We start from the raw sequence: 12,707 nt of genomic DNA on the forward strand, positions 1-12,707 counted from the left end.
AAAGCCGCACAGCAATGTATGCCGAGTGTCTGCTGGGGCATTTTACGGACACGCACACACAGACTTTGTTGGATATTCTTTTGCTTCCTTCAAAATAAATTAGGAAAGCGTTGAATAACTGTGTAACGAAATAGACGCTGTCAGACGCTTCTGTCAAACACTGAGCGCAAACAACAATCTTATTCCATCCCTAAGTAGACACCACGCGGTATGACACGATCTATCTGCATTCTGAGCTGGGGCCTCCGATGCGTGCTGTCAGATCAGTCTGATGAAAGAATGGTCTTATCTGTGTGCCTCTTTCGCTCGTTCCGGGTAGGAGCGAAATGGATCGAAATTGTCATCATAATTTCGTCACACTGTGAAGAAGGAAGAAGGTGTGTTTGGCATTCTTCTTGTCATTTAAGAATGGAAAAAAGAAATGGACTTAAAAAGCTGACACCTTTGGATTTGAGAGCGGGTTGATGTCAACACAACAATGCTGTATTCATCTTTAGGTCTTTAGAAGAAAAAAAAGATGACCTCCCCCCCCTACTAAGCCGCTCTGGATAGAAATGCGTCACGGAATGTCGCACCACATTTCGCGCAGCGTGGCCCCCATCATCCATATCATTCCCGGATCTTCATGTCTCGCGCATTGGGGGATCATTGTTACTTCAATAAATTAAGCTATGCCTGGTGCTCGGTGTACACAACAAAAGGTTACTTAATTCCGTTTTGTGACTATGAGCCTTAGGAAGATAGTAGAGGGATTTGTGTGACATTTGCGCTGCGCCTTAACCCAGACGGTTGGACGTCGTCGTGAGCTATTCTGAGTTCCGCTTGAACGTGAGATTGAGTCTTGGCGTCTCCGCCCTGTGTATTTCGTCGAGATAGAGGTGCAGCCACAATAACTGTTGGATAGGGGAGTAGAGGGCTCGTTTGGACTTCCCTTTCAGCCTCAGAGTGTTACGTCACACACAGAGTACTGGTAGTAGTAGTACCTCAACGCCGACACACATTGTGGGCAGATTTCATCTGCCGACGACCACAGGTCGTAAGAAAACGAAACAAAACCCTCTCCCTTTCACACACCACACGATCATCGCCAACGATCGTACTGTTGGTGGTGGTAGAGAGAGAGAGGGGCCGCCCATTACGTCACGATGTCGGCTTTTCTTCAATAGTGCTCCACACAGTTCCGCTGGAGTTTGCTGTTGCGTGGTTACTTGATTACCTTTACTCACTGTGCCACCATCTCCATCCCCAAGAGCCCCCTCTCTGTCTCTATCTCTCTCTCTCCTGTCTCGTCGGTTGATTACGAGACATGAGCCGGGGGCAGGAGGCAAGACAGAAGACAAATCTAAAAAAAAGGTGCAATTTTTCATAAGACGTAGGCGGTTGGTTGGGGATGAGAGCGCTGGAAGAAAGCGGAAGAAACGCGGCATACACGCACCCGTAACAAACGCAACGCGCAGAGAGCGAAATAAAGAAAGAAAGAGCGCGCAAAACGGAGCGCTGGAAAGTCGGTCAAACGTTTTAAAATTCATATAACACGATTAAGTAACACTCCCTCCTCCTCCTGCACTTCAACCACCGGGAGTCGTCAGACACACTTCGGAGGTTGTTTTTTTGTTGCTTTCGGTGAGGTATAACGACGTTGATTACCCGATGACAAACCGATCGAGTTGACTGTGTGCCGCTTTTCCGGTTTGTGAGGCATGCGTGGAAACACAAACACATCTTGGAGAAGAGTGCGGCGATCACGTAATTCACCTTCCATATATCCCGGGAGCTGCGCTACATGGAGCTCTACGCAATGGGACGATGTAAGGTACGATGATCATGCCAACTCCAATCGGGATTAATTTGAGTAATAATGAATCCCAAACAAAACCAAATCTTATAATTTGTGGGAGCGCTAATTTATTTCACGTCTCCGACGAGTTCCAATTTCTGATCGACCTTCAATGCTCTTCTCGTGTACGCCCAAGACAAATAGTTTCGCGGTAGAGATCCCACATCCCTCTTCTTCCCTGCCTGTTCTATTTGACAGCTCACCGGGCAGTTGTTTATAAACAACGGAATGTGTAGAGCCGTAGGTGTACACACTCGGGCGCCTTCTTCCTGACCTCGGAGGTTGGAATTTGTGATCTTCCTGTTAGGCGTACACTCCTCTCCCCGCCAAGCAGAGAACATGACCCAGAAGAATTTTCCAAAAATTTGCGTCATTTTTTTTTCTTCCTCCAACAAATCGGATTTTTGGGTGGGAAGGGAACATCGGACAGTAAAATTAATGACCAGCCAGACATCGGCCCCCAAAGGCCAGCAAAGGTGCAAACAGAGAGAGAGAGAGAGGAGAGACCGCTCGCTATGGGGTTCGCATCCGGGGAATTTCTCACACCGGATGGAAGATAAATCGCGCCAACCGAAGAAGAAGGGGGATGGGTCCATACGACCAAAGGTTCCCCAAACTCCCTGAACTCACGCGCGGTCGATTTCGTGGCTTTATAGCAATCACACAGCATCATCTCTCTCTCTCGTTCGGCGCATTGGGGGGGTCGCAGCCTGGGGGCAATTAATGGACCGGAAAGCGCTGTCGAACTCCCCACGGGTGTCGATCACGGGTGTCGCATCGAGAGAGCGTTCCCGAGGTCAACCGGTTGTAGTTGTTATTGCCCCGAGAGAGAGAGAGAGAGGGAGGTAAATCCCGGTTCGACGCCAAAAGACGCAAGAAAGGGCAGCAGCAATCCCGTCCCGACCGGAAATAGCAAATAAAAGTTAATATTTCAATTTTTGGACTGGCCAGAGTGCGCGCGCGGGTGTGCAGCCAGCAGCCGAACTGTAAATCTGGAAAGGATGGGGGCTCAGGACGCCAGCGGAGTGTGTGGTGCTTGTGTCTGCCTGTGCGTTTGGCTCTCCTAATTAATGCACCAGGCGGCGCCCCACCACTATCTACGGCCGCGCGCGCGAGTGTGTGGACACACCAGTGCCGTGGCCTCATTTCTTTTAGGGACGGGAGATAATTTGAGACTTCCCGTCGTAGCAGACACGACGCCCGTCCGAGGGGATAGTGTTGAGGGCGAGAGAGAGAGGGTGGGTTTTTCATTTCATCCTTTTTCTTTTTAAATTGGAACACGCAGTCCAAATTGGTATTGGGCAAGAATTTGCCCAACGGCAATGTGCATTCTCGGCTCGTTCAGAGACAGCCACTAACAGAAAGGCTCCGCGGGAGACGGGGAGAAGGAGGAAATAAAACAAAAAACGAAGGGGTAAAAGCGAACAGCAGCAGCATGATGATAATAAAAGACGAAAAAAGAAACACAAACGCACAGACACTCACTCATCTCGCCATCGTTTTCGTTGGACAAGATCAAAAATCAATTTCCTCAATTTTGGCTCCCTGCTTCTTTTTTTTGCCAAAAACTGGTGCACACACACATTGCCAACGGCTGACGTCCTCCCGACAACAGACTGACCCCGGCACCACACACTGCCCTGTAGGGGGGATGGAGAGCGATATGCTTTGCGCATAAGAAACGAACGAAGGAAACCGGATATTACTACTCTTACTAAATCTATAAACATTTTCCTGTCCGATTTTCATTCGGTTCATAGCATTTTGTGTGCGTGCGTCCAAAACCCCAAAACCCACCCTCATGTCAGCTTTGTGAATGCGAAATTGCAACAAGCAAACACACGCCAACATGAAGTGTTTAGTAGTGAATCGGGGGATGGAAAAAAGGGAAATGAATTCGACCGGCGAGGAGAAGGCACCAAACCGGAAACGGCGAGAGAGGTGGTAAGGCTGGACACAGGAAACGGTACGAAAACGGCACAGGAAATGGAACCCGGACCGAAGGATAAGAGGGATCGATAGTGGGGAAGGGTGGACATGTTGGAGGTTGTAGTAGGGCAGAGAGCACATCCTTTTTTTCAAATTGACTCGAAAAGGATACAAAAAAAAGACGCCAACTTACACACACACACAAACACCGACAAACATACCGATACATATATATTATCATGATGCTGTGGGGGAGCGTTTGGAAGGGCCGTCACGATGCATTCGTGCATCATGCAGCTGAAAATAAATGCACTGTCCCCCCACAAAAAGCACCTCCACCTTCTTTCTCTTTCACTCTTTTGGGAGGTTGCATTTGCATGCAATTTAGTTAGTTCAACAACGCGTCGAGAAATATTGGCAAAGTGCGTATTGATTCCCCTTTTTATTTTTGGTTTTAGTCGAACTGAATAATAACAATATTGCTGTGAGAGAGTGAGTGTGTGTGAGAGAGAGAGAGAGCATAAACAAAGCTGGAGCTTTTAAAAATTATGGATACATGTTGAAGCCCCCCCTACGCTCGAACTCTGTTGCCAGAAGAGTTTTGATTTTATGTATTTTAATTTCCACGCCCTGTATGTATTTGTATTGAATCGGGGCCTGATATTACTGCTTTTTTTCGATTGCCCTTTTGTTCCGGTGCCCGGAAGGTATCATGCCATCAACACACACACACACACAATGCGCTCTTCCCTTTGTATGGTGGGCGCGCATTTATGATCACTTTTTGTGTAGTCCTGCGACCGGAACCAGTCTCTCCCTACCGGCCTGCAGCGAAAAGAGGGATAGAGTGGGGACTGGGAAGAGTGTGGCGGAGGAGGAGAGCAAGCATGTAAAACATACATCCAGAAATACACCTCCAATCGCGCGAGGACACACACACACATTTGTTTCCCCGGGCCGCCCTTCATTGACGACCGGTAATGAAAATGGCCGGTAATAAATTTGGGCAAGCAGTGGTAAGGGGAGGGATAGAAGGGTGAAGAGCAAAAAGGGAACACAGTGGCAAAAACAGTGCAAACATAATCGCTCACTCGCATGAAACGTAATGATAATGGGAAACCGGGACCAATTTCCGGAAGTGCGCGCGCGAGGAGAGAAAGAGAAAATCAATACAAATTTATGAACTCGTCGCACACAGGCAGACACAGGCTTCATCGCATTATTTACTATCGACGCGGGGGCGGCCATAAGGTTGACACACACTCACCCACACACACACACACATTCGGGATTTCTGGTTCCGGAAATGGAAAAACGGACGACGACTTCCCCCACGACGGTAAGGGGGGTCGTCCTCCGAAAGGGCAGAAAATATTCGTACATTTCCGGATCATGGAATGGTTCCCCCCTGCGGGGTTGCCGAGCGAAAGGGAGTAAGGTAAAGGGAGGCGGGTGGTAGTGAAGGTAAAAATAAATACGGCACACACACACACACCAATCTGGATGAAATCATGTGGCCCCAGCATGCTCCAACAAACGCCGCGCACTACACACCGACTAACCGTCCAACTCAGGTATTATCCCACCACCACCACCACCACCAGCCAGGTCCGGCTGGGGGCTGCGGAAATGGTGAAAGAAGATTTATTGCCCCGGAAGAGATAAGTTCTTGTCGACGGAGCAGCCGGTCGGCGGCGTCGCTGCTGCCATTCGTTTTATTGGTAGCGAGATCGCGCGTTAGCGATATAAATTCGCGAAGCCTTCCTTTTTACACCACACAGGAGAGGGAAGAGGGGACATGAGTGCACAAGTGCACCGCCGGCTACAGGGCGGTGGTATCCAAAACCAAGCAACAGCAACAACAAAAAGAGAAAGGAAAGGAAGTGACGAACCAGCGGCACAAAACGGACAAGAGAAACACACAAAAAATGGGACCACCAGGCGGGCCGGCGATCCGTGCGGTTCGAAGGTCGTCTCCATGCGGCACAAAGCCCGCCAAATACACACACACACACACACACACACTTCCGGTTCCGGATGTCGGCCCGAGCCCAGAGAGCCGGTGTTGTGCGCATAAAACGCTCATGCAAAAACCGTTTTGCCTATCAAGCCCCACCACCCAAGCGCGGCGCGATGTCTTGCGCCAGCGCGCGTTTCCGGAAGCGTAACAAACCCTCCACCTTCCGTTCCACGTGCGCCGTGCTTTTTTGTGAGTGTGCCAAGTGGTGTGCGTCTCCAACTCGGTGCGAATTCGAAAAGAAAACGGTACACAAGAAGAGACAACATTCGGTGTGTCGAATGGACAAGCGGTTCCGTTGTTGTTGCTGTGAGACCGCGTTATTATTATTTACGTCAACGCCGCGATCACCTGTGTGTGTGTGATCAACCCCCATTGAGAAAGGGAAGGTACGAAAGGGGGTGATGGTGGGTTTTTTTTGTAGGTTGGCTGATGTTGTTGTTTCGGAACACACACACACACACATAATCACGTTCAAGCAATAAAAAAGCTTCGTTTTTGTATCGGCGCGCGCGAACGCGGAAGGAGAAGAAGGCAAAAACGGCAAACTGTGTTAGCCCTCCTTAGCGGAGGGTTGGGGTGGAGTGGGAGGTGATTATTGAACACCGCTTTTCAAAACAAATCATAAAACTGCATAATGCAATGACAGTGGAGCGATTTTTAATGATGAAATACAACGAAAGGGAAATATAATCCGAAGCAGCGTCTTGCTTTTAAAGGACTTTAGACGACAATCATGCAGATGGCATGAATAGAGCCGTGCCTTACTACGCGGCGTAACACGCAAGAGAGCCAGAGTTCGAACCTCATTCAGTAAGTCAACATTTTTAATAGAGGTAATCAATTTTCTATCCAAAGTACTGAAATTAATATATTAAATCGTGTACACAAACTTACCTTTCCAAAACGGATGAACTCCAATGCGACATCCAAATTCTGTTGACGCTATCACTAACACCGGTGTGTTGTGTGTGTCCTGTAAGAGAGAGAGAGAGAGAGATAATTATGGGGATTAAAACATTGCGAAAAACGTAAAAAATATCAGAATATACACATGCAGAAAAAGGTGTTGTTTGTTAAGGCGCAAAGCTTTTCACACTCGAGATTTTGCAATTAAATAATCTGCAGCAAGCCCGAAGGGGGAGAACACAAGGGAAATAGACAGAGGTAACAAACCTCATTGGACGCGGTTAAAATGAGTGTGTGTGGTTAGTGCCAGTTAGTGATTACAATAAGAAGTGGCAGGGAGGTAGTATTTAAGCTTCCGGGGAACAAATTTTGTTCATCATCATCATCTAGTCGGCTCAAGTGTCGGCATCGCCCCTAACGAGTCTCGGTTTGCGTACACAAATTAAAAAAAAGGCACAGTACACCCCAAACATCTCTAATTGAAATGATAATTTCAACAAAAAAATAAAGTCGTGGCCCATCTAAGTGCACTTCACCAAATCCCCAGCAGACTGGCGCTGGATGAGGAGATGCGATTGCTGGGGACATTAATTACTGAGCGGCTCTACACTACACACCCGGTTGAGTGCAGTCCGGGACACCTTTACACCGACATCTACAAACCCATAAGTGGAGACTCACAGTACCTCCGCACACCACACACCAGCCATATCAAAATGTCTTCGCTTCGCTTAATTATTACTTTTAATTTAATATTTCCTTCCTGCCTACCGAATGCAACGCGGTGCATCATCAACTCATGCATGCATTGGATGGCGCGCGAAAATGCATCACCATCGTCGACGGAAGCAAAATGCAATTCAAGTACGATGAGGCAAATTTCGCAACGCGACCCTCCTCGGTAGTTGGCGGTTGGGGTGGGAGAAGAGATGGTTTATAGAATTAAAAGTGGTACAAAAAGAAACAACCCGGCCGAGTGCACTACCATTCGCCTGTGCTCTGGAGGAATATGAGGTAGAGTAGTGCGGGAAGGCAGGCAGAAGGTTCACTTTTGCCCTCTCGGACCTGAACTCGGACTGGGAGAGGGTGAGTCAACGCGCTCGGGCTATTCAATGTGCAAGGAGGGCGCAGAAGGACACACCACGGGGCAACGGCAGACACGGAAATATGATTCGCGCGCTGTCGTCGACTTGGACTTGACTCTTTTGGACGCGTCGTCTAGGCAGGGACGACGCGCGTTCGAGAAGGGAGAACAACCCTTTCACCACCCCCACCACCCCCACCCACTGGGTGGAAGGGGAGATGGTGGGTAAGAAATCATTGCTTGTTTGCTGTTAAAAATAAACCACCATGACTGTGTGTGTGTGTATGTTACCATTTTCCTCGTTCGGAATGTGGCTTCCTGTCTCCTGACTATGAGCTGTCGAAGTTACGCAGAAGGAAGCCGTACAGATGAACGTGCGCGCTCGAAGTTGAACATCTTTGCCTGTGGAGTGGAGTGGGATGCGGAGGGTTAGGAATAGAAGTTCCTTACCACCCTCAGCAAACCAGTTTCCCCACCGGCAAAAGCGGAAGCGTGAGAATCGAGGAATATAGGCTTAACACATACACGCGAGGACCATAAAATAGGAATATCATCTTCGTGTCAAAAAAAACCCCATCCAACCCAACCCAAAAAACACACGAGACCATCCCAGAGAGGGGAAATCCAAATGATTCACGACGTTTTAATTTTCTACGGCACCAAGTAAAGCACACACACACAGTGCGAGGTGGGGGAGACGACATTCAAATGATCCAAGAAGTTGGACGGTGAACGAGCATCAGAAACAGCGGCGTGATCGCGCGCGCGTGTGTGCAACGGGGTGGGATAGAAGAGGAGGCAACACATTTCCGCATTTCCGTGCAAATCGTGCCACGGGGCGGCAAAAAAGCAAAACCACGTAGATTGTATGGGTTTCTCGTGGGCGGGTGGGTGGTTTTAGGGGGAGTTTGATGTTGCAATCTAGCAGCCAGGCGGGGAGAAGCCGTGTGAGCTTCGTTTCCCTTTTTCCTACTACGTCTTTTTCGTTCGATTTAGACACAGCACGCGAAACAGGAAGTGAACCACTTTGCAGAACGACACGGCAGGGGGCACCTACTAAGCTTAATACTTATAGGTCCCCTTGCTCGCCGTCTTAGCCGTCATCATCATCGTCTGCCCTTCTCTGCCACCACAGCGTAACGGGAAAAGGAATAGGTGGAGGGGATCGTGTGTGTGTGTGTGTGTGTGTGGGGGAGGTAAGAACGTACCCATAAGGAACTGCGGCGCGCGTACTCCGCTTCTTTTTCTTCGGCTAGTGAGCGCACTTCAGGCCCAAGTGGGCCGAAGGGTTTCGTTCGAGAGTGATTAGCATAAATAAATTAGCATGTCTCCGGGTGCGCGAGCGCGCTAGCTGGAAGGCATGCCGCACACACCATACCATGCCATGCACATTAGAGCAGTCCGGTGCGAGAAAGAGCAAGCGAATGCGACTGTATAAATTGCAGCAAATGCATATCCGGCATTGTAAAGGCCTGTGCCCCGACACACAAACGCAGGCTAGAGACGACGACTGTGTGTGCGCGTTTGCGGTCGCGGAAGTGGTATTAGACACATTTTTCACTTCACTCACTTCGCAATTCCATTCCGTGCTAGCGACGAGAAGGAAACGAATTGAATTTAGAAGTGAGTAGAATATATCGGCGGCAGTGTTTTTGGTGGGGAGGCAAGCGAATAAGCGACTGAAGGCGTCCACGTTTAGCGAAACCGCAAGAATTCGTAACATCGTTTTTGGGGACACCATGTTGCTCTTCTCCCGGTGCTGCTGCTGTTGGCACACATCCATCAAATGTTTACGTTTCATCAATCCAACCGAGCCGGATACGGAAATTAACTGCAGCAGACTTTTTTTGTTGTTGTTGATTCTACTTGTCTCATTTGTACCGAAAAAAAAAATGCCAGATGTTTTTAACGGAGCGCGCGAGAGATTTGGGGATGGTTTTTTTTTTTGCTGCTCTTCGTCCCTGTTCCGCGCAACGACGGATGGTTCGCGCGCGTTCAAGGTGAAACATGTAATTAATTTCAAAACACACATATAAACACACATAGTCGGCACAGGTTTGCAGCATTCTTCTGTGGGCAACGGTTTGCGGATGGCTAAGACGAATCTGCGCCACAATTAACTTCCCCGTTCAAATCACGCTTAAATGGCATATAAACAAACAAACAAAAACGGAACAATCAGTGCACGTAGTACAAGTGTATACATACACACACACATAAACACATTTAAAAGCAGAGTAATTTGGGAAACAGGAAAAATATATAAGCCGCCTTCGGATTGCGCTTCAATCTTGACACACATTGATTAAAAAAGCCCCTTTTTGACTGTTTTCAGACCTTAACAATAATATTTACAACGATTAAAACTCAACAAAGGATGATGAAGGTAGTGGAAAAAAAACCTCTCACTACACTTTTTTGTTTAGCAAGTACATTCATTCAATTGAACTATCAAAACAAACACACGAACGAACCTTTCAGTGTGTGTGTGTGGTACAACCCGTTCGTACAAACCCCGCAAGTGAATCGCGCGAAAGATTACGAATGCGGAAATTGCCGGCAAAGGCGGCAGCAGCAGCAAACGGCAAACGGTTTACACACACCACACCCTGGCACGAACTCCCCCCAACAACACACACACAGTGCACACACCATCACGCGCCGCTGCTTTTCCTGTTTTGAAATGCGCGGGGATTAGCTAAAAAGGCAGGCACAAAAAAGGCCCCCATCTTAACCAATCAAAACCAAAGCCAGCCACCAGCATTACACACGGTTCTGGTTCCTCGTTGCGTTACACACAAACCACGCGGTGGCTGCTGCTAGAAGGCTTATACATTTGAAGGTGTTCCACTTGTCGTTTAGTCACAAAAGTGATGATCTTTACACAGGAAAAAAGCATCACGCGTGTCATCAAGAACTGAAGCAACAAGAATCGATGATCGTCTGGGCGTGATTCCGTCTGGGCTTTAATGATCGTTATAATGGCGCTTGCGAATAATAAATAATAAAAAAAACAGCACAACAGCAAACGATCATCATCCATCACCGGCGTGAGTAAACACAAGTGGAAACGCTCTTGAAAGCCAGCAGAGCCGCTTGAGAAGCTTCAGACTGTTGAGTGTTAACGCGATAAGACGAGAAGCGCAAATTAGTAATCGTCGGGTCCCACGCCAACGGTCCCCAGACAACCCAGGATAGAGAGAGAGAGAGTACTGCGGCGTGTGGTGACACACGTCCCCCGGCGTTCGGTTGCTGCTGCTCGATCCGGTTTCGAATGACGCATACGCAACCATCACCACCACCAAGTGTGCCACAACAGCGGGCCCGATCGACAATCGATCGAGATGATTGGTAGCCTCTATGTGTGTGTGTTTGTGTGACTGCGGAACGCACTTAGAACGCGCGATACACACAATCTCGCCACGCTCGTTCGTTCTTGTGTTTGCGAAACCAGTTTGCGAACGCTAGTAGCACAGCAACACACAACGCCGGAGCAGGAAGTAATCAAAATGGCTCTCGACGACGACGACGGCGTGTCGTGCCGGTGTGCCTCTCTCACACTGACCTGCCGGCCGTTCTTCTCGCCGTTCGATAACTGTATTATAAATATCAACTCGTTCCTGCTGCTGCTGCTGCCGTGCTTCCCCGCCTCTAACCGGTCAACCGGTTCAGCAGGCAAGTGATTGGGGAGGTATTGGTAATTGGAAGACACCACCACACCAACCACACCGTCCGTGTGTGTGAAAAGTAAGGTGCGTGCGTTTGGTAAATCACAGCGATCAATAGCAACACGTTTTTATCTATTCCCTGCTTGCGCTGTTTGAACACACACACACATACACGCTGCCCCCTTCAATCCATCATAGTGTCTTCAACTGTCGAAAAGATCTAAACCGGCGGAGCAGCAGCAGCAGCAGCAGCAAGCGTAAACACATCCGATAGGAATTCTTCCTCCATTCTCCCCCTTTGGTTCCCTGTGTGTTGATAGACGCCAGTAGGAAACGGAATTCACACAGTTTCCCTCCTTCTACCTGACACTACTGCTTCTTCTAACCTACGCGCCGCTCGGGCTTGACATAACCGTGCGACACCGCCGTTTCTTCCGCGGTGTAATCACCCCCCCCCCTCCCCATCTCATCCTCGTGCGTACACAATTGTCGGTCGCTCTGTCAGCGCCATCCCTCCTCCTCCTGACAGCGCTGTCTTGTCTGTTCGCAGGCGGTCGTCCTTGAGGCCGAAACGGAACTCGCGGTTCCCCGTTATAACTTGTTGCACGCGTTCCACCCCCTCCCCCCTCGGGCGCTCAAGATAATTCTCCGATCAGCACTGAAACAAAAAAAACCCACCCCACTCCGGTGCGTTTGTGTGTGGGACACAACGATGCCGCCACCGTGCAAGGTGAATTTCGAGAGGCTATTGAACTGCACACACGCACAAGCGGTACTTACGCCATTCGTCGTCGTCTTGCGTCTTCGTCTAGAAATGCCGAACTCGGAAGTGTCGTAAAGTTCGTGCAAAGAACGACAGTTTCCTACCCCTCCGCTTTCCAACACAACCTCTTGTGACATCTGACTGTCAAACACGAGAGAAACACATCCAAAAGGGAAGCTGTTGTGCTGCAGAGGTTGAAGATGTATCGGTAACGCCGCCGACTCAGCGTGAGCGTACGAGAGAGCAGGCGAGCGAGCGTATCTTGATGTTCCGCGGGGGGGAGGGGGTTGGCACACACACAAAAAATGCTCACCCGGCGCAAGAGCGAGAGAAACGTCAAACGCACGTGTAGTGTACACCGAACGACTGAATGGCGAGAGCCACCACGCACACACACACACATACACACAAACTACCTGTTGCATTGTGCAGCCGCCGCCGCCACACTCAGTGTGCGCGTTACACACATCCGTTACGCGCGTTATCGTCACTTGACGTTA

At 49.2% G+C, this 12,707-nt stretch overlaps 1 protein-coding gene across 7 annotated transcripts in view; it reads right to left on the bottom strand.

The window, feature by feature from the left end:
* LOC1271263 (ets DNA-binding protein pokkuri) overlaps window positions 1–12,707 on the bottom strand; it is a 49,072-nt gene that overhangs the window by 15,353 nt on the left and 21,012 nt on the right. For all 7 annotated transcript variants that reach the window (XM_061654630.1, XM_061654622.1, XM_061654629.1 and 4 more), the window contains exon 3: window positions 6,681–6,759. The gene's annotated coding sequence lies outside the window, so the exon portion shown is untranslated. The remainder of the gene's footprint in view (window positions 1–6,680; window positions 6,760–12,707) is intronic.

The sequence above is a fragment of the Anopheles gambiae genome, chromosome 3 (assembly GCF_943734735.2).
Source record: "Anopheles gambiae chromosome 3, idAnoGambNW_F1_1, whole genome shotgun sequence".
Taxonomy (NCBI): Eukaryota; Metazoa; Arthropoda; class Insecta; order Diptera; family Culicidae; genus Anopheles; species Anopheles gambiae.